The 17,500-nt window shown below is 57.3% G+C and overlaps 2 non-coding genes and 1 pseudogene across 2 annotated transcripts; all 3 read left to right on the forward strand.

The window, feature by feature from the left end:
• Positions 1-1,097: 1,097 nt before the first annotated feature.
• On the forward strand, positions 1,098-2,996 carry LOC128199048 (small subunit ribosomal RNA). The gene has a single exon (XR_008251751.1). It is a non-coding gene; the product is annotated as a small subunit ribosomal RNA (ribosomal RNA).
• Positions 2,997-3,161: 165 nt separating this feature from the next.
• LOC128199125 (5.8S ribosomal RNA) lies at positions 3,162-3,318 on the forward strand. The gene has a single exon (XR_008251803.1). It is a non-coding gene; the product is annotated as a 5.8S ribosomal RNA (ribosomal RNA).
• A 404-nt stretch (positions 3,319-3,722) lies between these two features.
• LOC128199101 (large subunit ribosomal RNA) lies at positions 3,723-6,784 on the forward strand (annotated as a pseudogene).
• Positions 6,785-17,500: the final 10,716 nt, after the last annotated feature.

Here is a 17,500-nt window from a genome sequence, read left to right on the forward strand (position 1 = left end):
GCGGCGGCGACCGCCCCCCACCCCCCCCCCGCCCCCCCCCCCCCCCTCCGAGTCATTTTCGTAGTCGAAAATGTTTTTCCGGCCCGTTTTCGGGACACACAATAAACGAACGGCTCGATTTTTTGATTCGTTCAAAATAACACATACACATGTACACAGATTGCGCCGTCAGCGCGTTTACTACTATGACAGGGTCGTGGCGCGTCGACGTTTGAGGTGATTGTGTGAGAGTCTGGTGGCGCTCGCTTTTCTTCTCGGGTGTCGACGTGACACGGCGCGTGTTGTGCGTGTGCGCGCGTTATCGTGTTTTTGCGATACGTTTGAATTGAATATATACGTGTACGTACGTACATGTTAATATATTAATTTATATGTGTGTGTACGTATGTATATATACGAATGTACAACGTGGTGCGTGCGCGCGCGTACGTTCAAAAAAAAAAAAAACAACGGCGTTGCAACCGACGGAATCGCGTTTGACGCTTTTCCACACCCCGTGTAGTATGTATAATCGTCGTACGGCGAGAAATTCACAAACCACGGTGTCGGTAGCTTGATTTACTGTGTGCGGGGCGGCATCGTGTGTCGCCCTGGAACAATGTGTACTCCCAACTTGATTGAGCAATCAGAGAGTCTGGATGACGGTCTCTCACACTCCGGGCGACGACCCACGTGTGGTTTTCCGCAGAGTCACTGTTAAAACACTTACGGCTTCACTCTAGCAGTGGAGCGCCGTGTGTGGTATGTACGTCTCGTTCATAGAACGTTCAAGTTTCTTTGGGACCCGACGACAGCACTGCGAGAGTGTCTAATGGCATACTTTTCTGTGCGGTCGGAGGACGTGTCCTGTGAGATTGCGTCGTGTACGCTCTTCTTGCACAATGTCGGGCACCGCGCCGCGCTCCGTTCGCCGGAGCCGTGGCGCGATCACGTGCTTCAGAGGCCCTCTGCCACGCACGCACACCACCACCCACTCCCCCGCCTGTCGCGTGCGACGTGTGTCCGTCGAGCTTCCGGGTTGGGGACGAAGTGTGGGTGTGTGTTTGTGGGTCGTGTGGCGGGGGGAAGAGAGCTTAGATAATAATATCAATATCTGCTCCCTGGTTGATCCTGCCAGTAGTTATATGCTTGTCTCAAAGATTAAGCCATGCATGTCTCAGTGCAGCCGTATTAAGGCGATACCGCGAATGGCTCAATATATCAGTTTTGGTTCCTTAGATCTTACTCGGTTACTTGGATAACTGTGGTAATTCTAGAGCTAATACATGCAATCAGAACTCTGACCAGTGATGGGACGAGTGCTTTTATTAGATCAAAACCAATCGACGGAGGGCCTCGCGTCCGAAGTCGTTAATTTTGATGAATCTGGATAACTTTTGCCGATCGCACGGTCCAGTACCGGCGACGCATCTTTCAAATGTCTGCCTTATCAACTTTCGATGGTAGTTTCTGCGACTACCATGGTTGTCACGGGTAACGGGGAATCAGGGTTCGATTCCGGAGAGGGAGCCTGAGAAACGGCTACCACATCCAAGGAAGGCAGCAGGCGCGCAAATTACCCACTCCCGGCACGGGGAGGTAGTGACGAAAAATAACGATACGGGACTCTTACGAGGCCTCGTAATCGGAATGAGTACACTTTAAATATTTTAACGAGGAACAATTGGAGGGCAATGGTGCCAGCAGCCGCGGTAATTCCAGCTCCAATAGCGTATACTAAAATTGTTGCGGTTAAAAAGCTCGTAGTTGCATTTGTGCGCCGCGCTGTCGGTGCACCGCATCCGCGGTGATACTGACACGTCTGCGGAGCATATCGTCGGTGAGCCGTCGTTAACGCGACGGTTCAATATCAAAATCCTATCGCGGTGCTCTTCGTTGAGTGTCGAGATGGGCCGACAATTTTACTTTGAACAAATTAGAGTGCTCAAAGCGGGCTCAAAATGCCGCTTGAATATTTCGTGCATGGAATAATAGAATATGATCTCGGTTCTATTTTGTTGGTTTTCAGAACTCCGAGGTAATGATTAATAGGGATAACTGGGGGCATTCGTATTGCGACGTTAGAGGTGAAATTCTTGGATCGTCGCAAGACGAACATCAGCGAAAGCATTTGCCAAAGGTGTTTTCATCAATCAAGAACGAAAGTTAGAGGTTCGAAGGCGATTAGATACCGCCCTAGTTCTAACCGTAAATATGTCATCTAGCGATCCGCCGACGTTACTACAATGGCTCGGCGGGCAGCTTCCGGGAAACCAAAGATTTTGGACTCCGGGGGGAGTATGGTTGCAAAGCTGAAACTTAAAGGAATTGACGGAAGGGCACCACCAGGAGTGGAGCCTGCGGCTTAATTTGACTCAACACGGGAAATCTCACCAGGCCCGGACACCGGAAGGATTGACAGATTAACAGCTCTTTCTTGATTCGGTGGGTGGTGGTGCATGGCCGTTCTTAGTTGGTGGAGCGATTTGTCTGGTTAATTCCGGTAACGAACGAGACTCTAGCCTGCTAAATAGGCGTCGTCATTTAGGTGTGCGCGACTCCGGTCGCGCAACTCACTGGCGGCGTATTAAAGTTCTTCTTAGAGGGACCGGCGTCTTCGAGGCGCACGAGATTGAGCAATAACAGGTCTGTGATGCCCTTAGATGTCCTGGGCCGCACGCGCGCTACACTGAAGGAATCAGCATCTTCTCCCTGGCCTAGAGGCCCGGGCAACCCGTTGAAACTCCTTCGTGCTGGGGATTGGGGTTTGCAATTATCCCCCATAAACGAGGAATTCCTAGTAATCGCGGGTCATAAGCCCGCGATGATTAAGTCCCTGCCCTTTGTACACACCGCCCGTCGCTACTACCGATTGAATGATTTAGTGAGGTCTTCGGACCGACACGCGGTGGCTTCACGGCCGTCGGCGTTGCTGGGAAGTTGACCAAACTTGATCATTTAGAGGAAGTAAAAGTCGTAACAAGGTTTCCGTAGGGGAACCTGCGGAAGGATCATTAACGTACCGCGTACGCACATGTTTGCGTTTGCGCGTGCTCGTGTTGTCAGAGACGCACCGATCTAACCTCACTCACTCACTCACTCACTCACTCACTCGCTCACTCGTACCACCCAACAAAACGACAACGCATGTGCACAACAAAAAACGAGAAAACGAAAACCATTACCCTGGACGGTGGATCACTTGGCTCGCGGGTCGATGAAGAACGCAGTTAACTGCGCGTCATAGTGTGAACTGCAGGACACATTTGAACATCGACATTTCGAACGTACATTTCGGTCCGTGGAGAAACATCCAGGACCACTCCTGTCTGAGGGCCGGCTGCATAAATACACACACCACACTGTCCACACAGTGCGACACGTGGCGCGTCCGGTGCAGTGCGTGCGTGCGCCGTTCGACGAGAGTGTCTCTCGATCGGCGGCGGCGCACGCGCTCCGCAGGTCCGCTCAAAAATATCACACGTGTGTGCGTGTGCGTGCGTCCGTGCGCGCTCGTCCCACCGACCCTTCCGTTTACGGTGAATCTGTGGCGACGTACGCGCGCACGTGTACGTGCGTGCCGCTGACGCGCACGCGTAGGCGGACTCGACGTCCGGACTCGCGCGGCGGCGCCGTGCGCTCTCGCGGCGCGCCCCTCTCGCCTCGCGGCGGGGGAGCGCGCTCGCGTGCGCGAACGGCGCCGTCGAGCCGACGGATATCGCGTCTGCCTCCACTTTTATCGTTGGCCTCAGATCAGGGAGGATCACCCGCCGAATTTAAGCATATTAGTAAGCGGAGGAAAAGAAACTAACCAGGATTTCGTCAGTAGCGGCGAGCGAACGCGAATCAGCCCAGCACTGAATCGCGCGGCTTTAACGGTCGCGGGAGATGTGGTGTTCGGGAGGTTCCGCTATCTCGCCGTCGCCGCTCCCGTCAAAGTTCGTCTTGAACGGGGCCGCTTTCCCGTAGAGGGTGCCAGGCCCGTAGCGACGGAGCGAGGCGGCGAGAGGGACGCTCCTCAGAGTCGGGTTGCTTGAGAGTGCAGCCCTAAGTGGGTGGTAAACTCCATCTAAGGCTAAATATTACCGCGAGACCGATAGCGAACAAGTACCGTGAGGGAAAGTTGAAAAGAACTTTGAAGAGAGAGTTCAAGAGTACGTGAAACCGTTCAGGGGTAAACCTGCGAAACTCGAATGAACGAACGGAGAGATTCATCGACATCCGACGGCGCGCGGGCGCGCGCCTCGATGTCGCGCGCGTGCCCCCTCGCGGGTGCCGCGGCGCGGCACGGGTCGCGTCCGTCCAGTACCGTCGGCGTCGTGCACTTCTCTCTCAGTAATGCATCGCGACCCGTTCGACGTCGGCTTGAGCGCCGTCCGATTCGCCCAGCGGCGGGCTCGCGCCCTCCGCTGGACCGCGACGGTGGCCGGCCGGCTGTCGGACGGTATAGAAGTGAACCGCGCACGCGCCTCGCGCGCGTCCGGCCCGACGCAAGCTCGCGCCGTACACACTGAAGGTCGCGGTCCTGCCTGAGCGCGGACCGCGACGCGGCGCCGCTGCTGTCGCAGCCGTGACGTCTCGGACCGTGCGCGTCTCAGTCTGCGATGAGTCATTTTCGGGCACTCGCAGGACCCGTCTTGAAACACGGACCAAGGAGTCTAGCATGTGTGCGAGTCATTGAGTTGTCTTTGTCACAAAACTGAAAGGCGCAACGAAAGTGAACGTAGGGAGGATGGAGCGCCGGTCCCGGTCGGCCTCCCGCACTCCCGAGGCGTCTCGTTTCCAATCCGTGAATGCAGGCGCGCTCCGAGCACAGATGCTGGGACCCGAAAGATGGTGAACTATGCCTGGTCAGGTCGAAGTCAGGGGAAACCCTGATGGAGGACCGTAGCGATTCTGACGTGCAAATCGATCGTCGGAACTGGGTATAGGGGCGAAAGACTAATCGAACCATCTAGTAGCTGGTTCCGTCCGAAGTTTCCCTCAGGATAGCTGGCGTCGACAGCGACAGTCCCATCCGGTAAAGCGAATGATTAGAGGCATTGGGGCCGAAACGACCTCAACCTATTCTCAAACTTTAAATGGGTGAGAGCTCCGGCTTACTCGAACGATGAAGCCGGAGATCTGATGACGGTGCCAAGTGGGCCAATTTTGGTAAGCAGAACTGGCGCTGTGGGATGAACCAAACGTAGTGTTAAGGCGCCTAAAAAACGCTCATGGGACACCATGAAAGGCGTTGGTCGCTCATGACAGCAGGACGGTGGCCATGGAAGTCGGAATCCGCTAAGGAGTGTGCAACGACTCACCTGCCGAAGCAACCAGCCCTGAAAATGGATGGCGCTGAAGCGTTTTGCCTATACAATACCGTTACGGGCAAGTGGGACGCGCGCTCCTCGGACGCGCGTCATTATGCCGTAACGAGTAGGACGTGCGCGGCGGAGAGCGCAGAAGGGTCTGGGCGTGAGCCCGCTTGGAGCCTCCGTCGGTGCAGATCTTGGTGGTAGTAGCAAATACTCCAGCGAGGCCCTGGAGGACTGACGTGGAGAAGGGTTTCGCGTGAACAGTAGTTGCTCGCGAGTCAGTCGATCCTAAGCTCAAGGAGAGATCTTATGTCGATGCGGCGTGTTTTCTTTTGTGACAAACAACGCCCGTTGAGCGAAAGGGAATCCGGTTCCTATTCCGGAACCCGGCAGCGGAACCGTTTCAACAATCGTTCCCTCGTTTCAAAGCGAGCGTTCGACGGGGTAACCCAAAGTGGCCTGAAGACGCCGCCGAGGGGTCCGGGAAGAGTTTTCTTTTCTGCCTGAGCGTTCGAGTTCCATGGAATCCTATAGAAGGGAGATATGGTTCGGAACGCGAAGAGCACCGCATTTGCGGCGGTGTCCGGATACTCTCTGCGGACCTTGAAAATTCAGGTGAGGGATGTACGTGGAGATGTCGCGCCGGTTCGTACCCATATCCGCAGCAGGTCTCCAAGGTGAAGAGCCTCTAGTCGATAGAATAATGTAGGTAAGGGAAGTCGGCAAATTGGATCCGTAACTTCGGAATAAGGATTGGCTCTGAGGACCGGGGCGTGTCGGGTTTGGACGGGAAGCGGATGCGGCCGGTGCCGGGCCTGGTCGATGCTCGTGCGTCTCTCGGGGCGCTCGGGCGGAATCCGGACCCGCGTTCCGGCCTTCCGCGGATCTTCCTAGCCGTAAGGCCGCGTCGGTTTCGTCTCGTGCGCGACCGGCGCGGTTCTGTACGACCGCCGTTCAACGGTCAGCTCAGAACTGGCACGGACAAGGGGAATCCGACTGTCTAATTAAAACAAAGCATTGCGATGGCCCTCGCGGGTGTTGACGCAATGTGATTTCTGCCCAGTGCTCTGAATGTCAACGTGAAGAGATTCAAGCAAGCGCGGGTAAACGGCGGGAGTAACTATGACTCTCTTAAGGTAGCCAAATGCCTCGTCATCTAATTAGTGACGCGCATGAATGGATTAACGAGATGCCCGCTGTCCCTCGCGGCGAGCACAGGGATCATCACGAGACAGGACTCCATCAGTTAAGTTAGGTTAAGTTAGCATAGTTTTACTTGTAATTAGTCGTGTAAAATCTTGTTAGTATTATATTTGACAATTTGCGTAGTGTATATAATTTAGGTTTAGGTTAGGGCATACCTGTGCACTACTATTAGGTTAGATAGTTAGTTTAGGCTACCACGTGCGACGCACATGTTCGCACGTGGTTTTTAGGTTATAGTGGCATTGACAGTGACGTTGTCAGTTGCGGTGACGTTGACTTTGACATTGACGGTGACGTTTGACGTTAACAGTGACGTTGAAGTTGAGTTGACTTTGGCAGCTGGTGGACACTGAGTCGGACCAACTTCAGTTTGGTTCGGCCGTTTCGTTACAAGAACTCTGCGCAGCTCAATACACGAACTCTGCGCAGCTCAATACACGAACTCTGCGCAGCCTAACACTTGGTCTCTGCACGAAGGCGCGCTATGGACAGTGATGAGGAGGATCGCGGAGGGCCTGCGGGGTCTCCCTTTACCCCGCGTGCCGCCCTTTCTCGGACCCCACCTTCAGGTTTCGCAGCGCTCAGACCAGATGATGATATGGCGATCACGCCAACCGTCGCTTCGGGTCGCCCTCAGCCGCCTACTGCTGCCCTGAAGCGCCCACTCACGTCGCCGGGGGATCACCAACCGACTGAGAAGGTGCGCTTGTGCCGACCAGGTATGCAGGCGCCCCCGCCACCGGCGCCGCAGATGCAGCGCCGTCAGATAACCGCTGCAACTCCGTCGCAGCCGACCTCTGACTCGGAGGACGAGCAAGGTGCCAGGAAACGGGCGCTAATGACCTGCTCAAAGTTGGAGCTGTTGGACCGAGTTAACACCGAGCTACAATCCATCGGCACTGTAATCAGCAGCTCACTGTCGAGGTTAAATAAGGAGAGTACAAACTCAATCAGAGACAGCGTCCAAGACACGCTGGCGGTGGTCGCAGCCCTCACTCTACGGCTAGCGGAAACGGAGGCTGAACTAGGCCGCGCACAATTGAAAATAGCAAACCTAGAAGCCCGCGCCCTCCTGTCGCCCCCCCCGTCTGTCCCAGCAGCAGCCCCAGCAGCAGCCCCAGCAGCAGCCCCAGCAGCAGCTCCAGCAGCGCCTTCATACGCAACGGCGCTGAAGTTCAAAAGAGGTGCCACCTCGGTCCCCATCCCTCAGGAGCAAGGCCCGGTGCTGGCATTCTACCCGGCCGCCGACAGTGTGGACAAGTTGAAGACTGCTGAGGACACTAAGGCGGAATTAAAGAGGGTCGTTGACCCGCGTGCCCTGGATGTCCAAGTGACAAAAGTACGGAAGATTGGGAACGCTGGGGTTATTGTGCAAACGACCTCTAATGAATCTGCCGTCCGTCTACGCAGCGCGGCCCCTCCAACCTTACGGGTCAGTGAGCCAAAGCGCAACCAGCCCAGGCTCTGCATTAGGGGCGTGGACGGTGACCCTTCGCCGGACAGCATAATCGAGGCCATACACGACCAGAACCTGCGCGGTTCCGTATGGACAGTTGAGAAATTGAAAGCACAGGCGAAGCTTTATAAGAGGCGTGGCCGTGAGGGTACCACGAATGTAGTAGTGGAGTGCTCGCCCGCCCTTAGGGAGGTATTGCTAAGAAAAGAGCGCCTATTCATAGGCTGGCAAGCGGTCGAGGTGACAGATTACCTCCAGGTAACGTGCTGCTCCAAGTGCCAAATGTACGGGCACCCGGAAAAATATTGCAAGTCCAAGGAGGAGACCTGTGGGAAGTGTGGCTTGACCGGACACAGGAAGGACTCGTGCAAGGCTGAAGCGACAAGATGCGCCACCTGCCACAAATTTGGCCGCGATGGCGCCGGTCTCCACCCCACTGCGTCAAGGGACTGCCCAGCAAGACACTACGCAGAGCAGCGGGCAGTCCAGTCTATCAACTATGGCCGCCCCTAGTGGGCCAACAATTATGAAGATCGGACAGCTCAACTTAAATGGCGCAGTGCTGGCTACGAGTGAGCTTCCGTCGCTCGCGCGGGAGCTGGGGCTGGACGTTGTTCTTATCCAAGAACAGCACTCTCAGCCCCTCCCCGGCCTCATCCAGCACGGTGATTCAGCTATGGCCGGCATCGTAGTAGTGGCGTCGGATTTGGCAGTGGTGGCCCTTGACCACCTGTCCACTAGCCACTGCATGGTCGCCTTGCTAAGAAGGGGTGCCTTGGAAGTGGCGCTAATATCAAGCTACTTCCAGTACTGCGAATCCATAGACGGGCACTTGGCGCACGTGGAGACGGTACTGGACTCCCTAGGGCGTGGAGTACCTATCATCTTTGGCGGGGATGTCAACGCGCACTCTCCATGGTGGTATAGCCTTCCCCACCAGTACACAGGCCGGGGTCCGGAGGTTGAACACCGAAGAAGGTCCGTGGAAGAATTCCTCACAACCCGGGATCTGGTCCTCCAAAATGTTGAGGGCCAGCCTGCAACCTTCAGCGGCCCCAACGGTGAGTCAAACGTCGACCTGACACTCACCACTAAACGCGTCAGAGTGACGAACTGGAGAGTGCGCGTCGGGATGTCCACAAGCGACCACCGCATCATCACCTTCGACGTCACAGGAATAGATGGCCCTTCACGCCGGGGTTCAGCATGCGCTGAGCTTGTCGACGGTGGGCCGCCGCGCTACCGGGAGAACGGGGTGGATTGGTCCCGCTTCCAATCCGCGGTCAGCGCGCGAGTAGGCAACCTGGACATGCGAAAGGATGCATCGGGCCTCGCCCGAGACTTCACAGACGCAGTGTCGTGTTCTGCCTATGAATGCCTGGGATTGCGTGGTAGGAACAGAGATAGAGGATATGAATGGTGGAACGACAGTCTGGACGCCATGCGCAGGAAAGTCGGTCGGCTTCGCTGCAAGTGGTTGAAAGCGAGAAGAGTGGGTGGGCCGGAGGAAGAGAGGATACGAGGCACATTTCACGAGGAACGCAGGAAGTATAGACACCTAATGGTGGAGACGCAGAACAGCTTCCATCTCCGGATGGCTGAGTCGGGTAACGACGACCCTTATGGTCAGGCGTATCGGGCTGCCAGCGGGCGGTTCCGTCCTCCCGCTAACGTCATCAACGGCATCCGGTATGCGGACAGCCATCCGGTGAGTGTCGGTGAGGCCGTGGATAACCTGCTGCGCGCTCTGTGTCCGGACGACGACCCGTCTGGGGACTCAGCGTACCACAGGGAGGTCCGGATCGCGGCCTCCATTATTCCGACTGGCTGCGACGCGTCTTCACCCAGTCGTGACGCGCTGGGAGGCATAGTTAGGTCCCTGCCTAACACGGCACCGGGGATCGATGGGATCACGGCACGAATGGTGAAGCGTATATGGACTGTAGCGGCTGCGGAACTCGTGTACGTGATTGGAAAGTGTGTGCAAGAAGGGGTGTTTCCCGACGTATGGAAGAATGGGAGGCTTATCGTTCTGCCGAAAGGCAACGGTAAGCCAATGTCCGACCCGAAGGCGTATCGCCCGATCACGCTCCTCCCTGTTTTTGGTAAAATTTTAGAACGCGTCTTATTATGGTGTGCGCCCCAGATTACCAGTGGGATCTCCCCCTGCCAGCACGGCTTTACAAGGGGCAGGTCCACCGTAACGGCGTTGAACGAGATCCTAAGCACGGCAAAGAAAGTTTCATCAAAGTACGTTCAAGCGATTTTTCTGGACATCTCTGGTGCCTTCGACAATGCCTGGTGGCCGATGATTCTCCTCAAGTGCAAGCGAGGCGGTTGTCCGCCTAACATCTATCGGATGTTATCGGACTACTTCCGCGGAAGACGTGTGGGGATGTTCGTCGGTGACCGGGTGCAGTGGAAGGTGTCCACGATGGGATGTCCTCAGGGATCCGTGCTGGGTCCCACTTTGTGGAACGTCCTGCTCGACGACTTGCTTCGGTTGCCGCTACCGGGGGGGGTCAAGGTTGTTGCGTACGCGGATGACATCACCGTACTGATCGAAGCTGACTCCAGGCGTGCGATCGAGCTGGCTGCGGCCGACTCTATCGCCCTCTTTGAGAACTGGGCTCAACGGAACCGCCTCGCGTTCGCGCCGCACAAGTCCCAAATGGTGACGCTCAGAGGGAAGCTCCAGCGGGCCCCAGTGATCAAGCTTGGCGGTGCGTCGATCAAGTCGGTGCGGCATACCGTCGTACTTGGCGTAACAATCGACTCAAGTCTGTCCTTCGCCGAGCATGCGCGATCGATTGGTGAGCGCGCTGCGAACTGCTTCGGCAAGATTTCGCGTGTATCTACCACCTCTTGGGGTGTTAGGTACCCTGCGCTGCGGATCCTCTACTACGGCACCTTTGTAGCGACGGTCACGTATGCTGCGGCGTGTTGGGCAGAGAGGGCGACGCTCTACGTCGTTCGGACGACCCTTATCAGGGCCCAAAGGCCGGCCTTGGTCCTTCTGACCAAGGCCTACCGCTCGAACAGCGCCGCCGCGCTCGCCGTTCTGGCGGGCGTGTTGCCGGCAGACCTCGAGGTCATCCGTGCTGCCAGGCTGGATGCGGCGCGTAGTACCGCGGCCAAAAGGGAGTGGAGCCGGCGCAAGCAGAACATCGGGTTGGGCATAACCCGCGAGTGGCAGGAGCGATGGGCGAATGAGACCAAAGGTAGCGAACTTCGTCGATTCTTCCCGGACGTGGCTGGCCGACTCAGGGCGACCTGGGTCGCGCCGGACTATGAGACCTCGCAGATACTGACGGGTCACGGCTGCTTCCGAAAGCGTCTTCGTGACATGTGCCTCAGCGAGTCTGGTGACTGTGCGTGTGGGCTGGCGGAGGAAGACCTCCACCATGTCCTGTGGGAATGTGCTGAGTACGAGGACCTCCGGAGTGCAATGTTGGAAGGGATCGTGAGAGAAGAGGCGGGACCGGTGTACTATCGGGATCTCGTTAGCTCGGCGGTCAACTTCGGCAAGCTACGGGAGTTCGCGCATCGGTGGCACGCGAGGCGGAGCGCTCTGGACCGTGGACCACAATAGTCGAAGGTGATGCAGAATTAGGCGTGGACCGCGGCGGGCACAGGGATCTCAACGTCGTGTGTCGTCCAGCCCCAGAAGGGGGAGAGTGAAGAAAAGGGACAAGGAACGAAAAGAGAAATAACTTGTAGGGAGTCAAGAAGGCGTCCCGGGAACACGCACAGAGCAAGTACCGGGTTCGCCCTCCCTCGATTCGGCCCAAATAACCGAGAGGTTGAAAGGGCCATGGGAGGTGGTGGGTTGTCCCTCGCGGCGAACGGACGTGTTTGCGCGAGCTCCGCGAATTTTCGATCTCTTAAAATTCATTTCCTCGGATATTTTAATATTACGTGAAAGTGAAAGTGCTTAGTGTGCTTGTGATAACGCCGCCTACCCCCTGGTTGGACGTTCATCCCTCGGGAGCGCAGGGATTACGAGACAGGACTCCATTAGTTAAGTTAGGTTAGTTTAGAATAATTACACATACGTTCTTAGACAGTGGAAAGACGCTTACTCTTTTATTTACTTGTATTTATTTGTGCTGTTTTAATTAGGTATCTTTTAGGGCATTCCCGTGTACTAGATTAGGTTAGATTTAGGTTAGAATAGGCCACCACGTGTTTCGCACATGCGAGCACGTGGTTTGTAGGTTAGGAAGTACACGAGGCAAGTGACATTGACGCGTTGACAGTTGACGGCTGCCACTCGACAGCTGTCATCTGTCACTCAGTGGTGGCGCTTGGCAAGTGACGTTGTCACATTGACTTTGATAGCTGACACCTGCCACTCGACAGCTGTCAGTTGTCACTCGGTGGGGCACAGACTGCTGTAGGTCGTACCGACTTGAGTCGGTCGGGTCCTAGAGCGGATAGGTTACGTGTACCTGGACTTTGTTGATTTTTGCAAGATCAATACACGAACTCTGCCCCGGACTTGGAGTTCTCCATCATGAACCCCGAAGAGGCGGCTCAGGCCGCCTCTCCCTTTGCGCCACGGACATCGCTGGCCCGGACCCCTCCTTCGGGTTTTGCATCGGCGCGAAGCGAAGACGATAGTGGGTCAGACTTCTTCACCCCGGCTGCTCACCAGAAGAAGAAGAGCCCGCGTGCCCACCATGCCCCATTACCAGCGCGGAAGACTGGCGTCAAGCGCCCCTTGACTTCTCCGGAAGAGCGAGGGCGGGCACTGGACGCTGTTCGTTTGTGTCGCCCGGCTCGTACCGTGACGCCACCACTTCCTGCTGCAGCGCCTGCGTCGCCGCGGACCCATGCGCCACCCCTTGCGGGCCTGCATGTGGGTCACCCCAGGGAACGACCGGACCCAGAAACTACGGAGCCTGAGACGGACGATGATGACGCCCCTTCTAAATCGCTGGCTTCGGCCAGCAAGGCGGAGCTGCTTGACCGGGTGCACAGTCAGCTGGAGCAGGTGATGGCCGCTGTTACGGGCCATACCTCAAGGTTAAACAAGGAGGCAACAAACACGATTGCTAGCAGCGCCCAGGAAATCCTCGCGGTGGTCGCTGCGCTCACCCTGCGCTTGAGCGAAATGGAGACACAGCTGCTGCAGGCCAAACTGAGAGAGGCACAATTAAAGGAGGCTCAACATAAGGTTAAACCAGGGGCTCCCGCTGCAGACGCTCCCCTGACAGCACCAGTCTCCTATTCCTCGGCCCTACGATTGGGCAGGAAGACTGAACCGGTCCCCATCCGACAGGGTGGACCTGTCCTGGCATTTTACCCGGCTGGAGACCAGACGGGAAAGATTAAGACCGCGGAAGAAACCAAGGCTGAGCTTAAGAGGTCTATTAAGCCAGCGGAAATAAACGTCCAGGTGGCAAGGGTCCGCAAGGTGGGAAACGCAGGGGTGGTCGTCCAGACCACCTCACCTTTGGCGGCCGAAAGGCTGCGGAACGCAGTCCCACCCACGCTGCGTGTCACGGAACCTACAAGGAGGTCGCCTAGAGTCTGCCTGAGAGACCTCGACGGGGATCCAGCAGAAAACGACGTCCTCGCGGCCCTATACGATCAGAATCTGCGGGCCTCTCCAGAATGGTCGCTCGAGAGGGTCGCTAAGGAGGGGAAAGTGTATAAGCGCCGAGGGCGCAGAGCTGGATCCACCACCGTCGTCATAGAGTGCTCGCCCGCCTTGCGTGATGTACTGGTCAACAAAGGCCACCTGTATATCGGGTGGCAGTCGGTGGAAGCCCTGGACCACGTCCAGGTGACATGCTGCAACAAGTGTCAGCAATACGGCCACCCGGAAAAATACTGCCGGGCCACAGCGGCGACCTGCGGCAAGTGCGGTGCCACTGGGCACCAGAAAGCAGAATGCCAGGCGCCTACAGCCCAGTGCGCGACTTGCCACAAGTTTGGCCGCACGGACGCCGCCACTCACACTACGGCGTCAAGAGCATGTCCAGCGCGCCGCTACGCCGAGGAAAGGGCCGTCGCAAGCACAAATTATGGCTGAGCTCAGGATCGGGCAACTCAACCTAAACGGCTCAAGACTTGCCACTCAGGAATTGCCGGCCATTGCCAGAGAGCAGCGCCTGGATGTTGTTCTTGTACAAGAACAATACTCCCAGGCGCAGCCAGAGCTGGCCTTAATACAAAGCGGGAGCTCGGCCATGGCGGCCATATACGTGTCATCGCGGCGGTTCAGTGTGGCGGCCTTGCCGCACTTGTCCAACGAGCACTGCGCAGTCGCCGCTGTGCGGGTGGGTAACTGGGAGTGTGCGGTTGTCTCCGCATACTTCCAGTACTCACACCCCATAGACGGACACCTTTGCCACCTGGAGAGAGTCATGGATAGCCTGCAAGCAGCAGAAGAAGGTCGACGGATCTTTGTCGGGGCAGACGTCAATGCCCACTCGCCGCTATGGCATAGCCCACGACGGCATCTAGTGGGGAGGGGCGCCGAAGCGGAGCATCGCCGCAAATCAATGGAGGAAATGATTGGGTCCCGTGACATCATCGTGAACAACAAGGAAGGCCAACCCTTCACATACAGCGGTCCAAACGGTGAGTCTAACATTGACGTTACCCTCTCCACTAGAAGCGCTCACATAAATGACTGGCGGGTGCATGTGGGCGTGTCGTCGAGCGACCACCGCCTCATCACGTATACACTGACACCACTGCGCTCACGAGTCGAAGAGTGCGCTGAGCCGATGGTAGGGGAGCCGCCGAGGTTTCGGGTAAGTGGGGTGGACTGGCCTCGATTTCGCGCGACGGTGGGTGCCCGCATGGGCTACCTACCGTCCCACAGACCAGCATCGGCACTAGCAAGCGCCTTCACTGAGATCGTTGTGCGAACATCGCACGAGTGTCTTGGTGTTAAGGCAAGCCGTGAGTTCTACGGGTACGAGTGGTGGTCGCCGGGACTGGACAGGCAGAGGAGGTTAGTAGCCAAATTGCGCAGGAAATGGCAGGCAGAGCGGAAGAAGAATGCAGCGAGTGTGCGATTAGCGCAAGTACGAGAGGAATTCCTTGCAGAGCGGCGCAGATACCGGCAACTGATGGTGGCGGAGCAGGACGCGTACCACATGCGAGCGGCGGAATCTGGCAACGCCGACCCGTATGGTCAAGCATACAGGGTCGCCAGCGGCAGGTTCCGTCCGCCATCAAACGTCGTCAATGGGGTCCGATACGCTGAGGGATTTCCGGGGGGGGTTGCTGAGGCCGCGGACAGCCTGCTTTACGCTCTGTGTCCTGACGACAACTTGTCTTCAGATTCAGAGTATCACAGGCAAGTGCGGATTGCGGCAGCGCTCATTCCCTCTGGAACACCTGCTTCGCCGCCGTCCGCCGATGGTCTGTGGGGAATCATAAAATCACTGCCGAATACCGCGCCCGGGATCGACGGGATCACAGCGCGAATCGTTAAGCAAGTGTGGTGGGCGGCATCCGTGGAGTTCCACAGGGTGTTCGCCGCCTGTGTGGAAGAGGGGGTTTTCCCTGATGTGTGGAAGGATGGCAGGCTTATCGTCATCCCGAAGGGTAATGATAAGCCTCTCACTGACCCGAAGGCCTACCGTCCGATTACGCTCCTCCCAGTGTTCGGGAAGATTTTAGAACGAGTCATGCTCATTTGCGCGCCACAGATCACCAGTGGGATCTCGGACTTCCAGCACGGATTCTCTCCGGGTAAGTCGACCGTCACGGCGCTGCAAGCGGTTCTCAGCGCTGCAAAATCTACTGAATCGAATTACGTACAGGCCATTTTCCTGGATATCTCGGGCGCCTTTGACAACGCCTGGTGGCCCATGATCCTGCTCAAATCTAAAAGGGGAGGCTGTCCGCCGAATGTATACGGCATGCTGGCCAGCTACTTTGCGAACCGGCGTGTCGGTTTGTTCGTCGGAAGCCAGGTGCAGTGGAAAACCTCCACTATGGGGTGCCCGCAGGGATCAGTGCTGGGTCCTACATTGTGGAATGTCCTTCTGGATGACTTGCTTCGGTTGCCGCTACCGGGGGGGGTCAAGGTCATCGCGTACGCGGACGACGTCACGGTGCTGATCGCGGCGGATACTCGCAGAGCGATAGAGTCCGCAGCGTCCGAGTCTATCCGGCAGATTGAGGACTGGGGCCGTCGTAACCGGCTCAGTTTCGCTCCTAACAAGTCGCAAACTATGACGTTCAAGGGCAAGCTGGGGAAGCGGCCCCCGGTCATCAAGCTGGGGGGTAACTCCATCAGGGCCGTGTCGGAGGCCGTCGTGCTGGGCGTCACGATCGACTCAAGTCTCTCCTTCGCGCGGCATGCGTTGTCGATCGGGGAGCGCGCGGCGCGATGCTTCGGCAAGATGTCGAGAGTCTCGACGTCTTCCTGGGGCATCCGGTATCCTGCGCTGCGCATCCTTTACTACGGAACCTTTGTGGCCACGGTGACATACGCCGCTGCGTGTTGGGCGGAAAGGGCAGAGCTGCACGTCGTGCGGACGACGCTCATCAGGAAGCAGAGGTCCTCTCTCGTCCTGCTGACAAAGGCGTACCGTTCTGCGAGCTCCGCCGCTCTGGCGGTGCTCGCGGGGGTGCTGCCTGCCGATTTGGAGGTGATCCGTGCTGCTAGGCTCGATAAGGCGCGCCAGTCCGTGCCCAAACGGGAGTGGAGCAGGCGAAGGCGAGAAATCGGGGCAGAAGTGAACGAGATGTGGCAGGAACGGTGGTCCTCGGAGGTCTGGGGTGGCGAGTTGCGGTGCTTTTTCCCGGACGTGGCCGGCAGACTCAGGGCTTCCTGGGTCGAACCGGACTACGAGACCTCACAGATCCTCATCGGGCACGGTTGTTTCCGGGCGCGTCTGCACGGAATGACGTTATGTGAGAGTCCTGTGTGCGATTGCGGCTATGGGGATGAGGACAGACACCACGTTCTGTGGGAATGTCCTCTCTACGAGGACTTACGGCTCGAGATGCTAGGCGGAATCGAGCGCGCGGAGGCGGGGCCCGTCTACTACATGGACCTCGTTTCCTCGGAGGCAAACTTTCATCGGCTGCGGGAGTTCGCGCACCGGTGGCATAAGAGGCGACGTGACTCGGAGCGCATTGGTGCCAGTGACGGGTCCACGGGGGACGAGGGGTATCTCCTAGGTGGTGATGTAGCTGCCCCAGAAGGGGGAGAAAGCGAAATAAGGGACAAGGACGAAGAGTAAAGAATTTGTAGGGAGTCAAGAAGGCGGCCCGGGAACACGCGAAGAGCAAGTACCGGGCCCGCCCTCCCACTGATTCGGCCCGAATGACTGCGAAGTCGGTGGGGCCATGGGAGGTGGTGGGTTGTCCCTATCTACTCGTCGAGTCGAAGAGTGCGCTGAGCCGATGGTTGGGGAGCCGCCGAGGTTTCGGGTAAGTGGGGTGGACTGGCCTCGATTTCGCGCGACGGTGGGTGCCCGCATGGGCTACCTACCGTCCCACAGACCAGCATCGGCACTAGCAAGCGCCTTCACTGAGATCGTTGTGCGAACATCGCACGAGTGTCTTGGTGTTAAGGCAAGCC

The sequence above is a fragment of the Bicyclus anynana genome, chromosome 18 (assembly GCF_947172395.1).
Source record: "Bicyclus anynana chromosome 18, ilBicAnyn1.1, whole genome shotgun sequence".
NCBI lineage: Eukaryota > Metazoa > Arthropoda > Insecta > Lepidoptera > Nymphalidae > Bicyclus > Bicyclus anynana.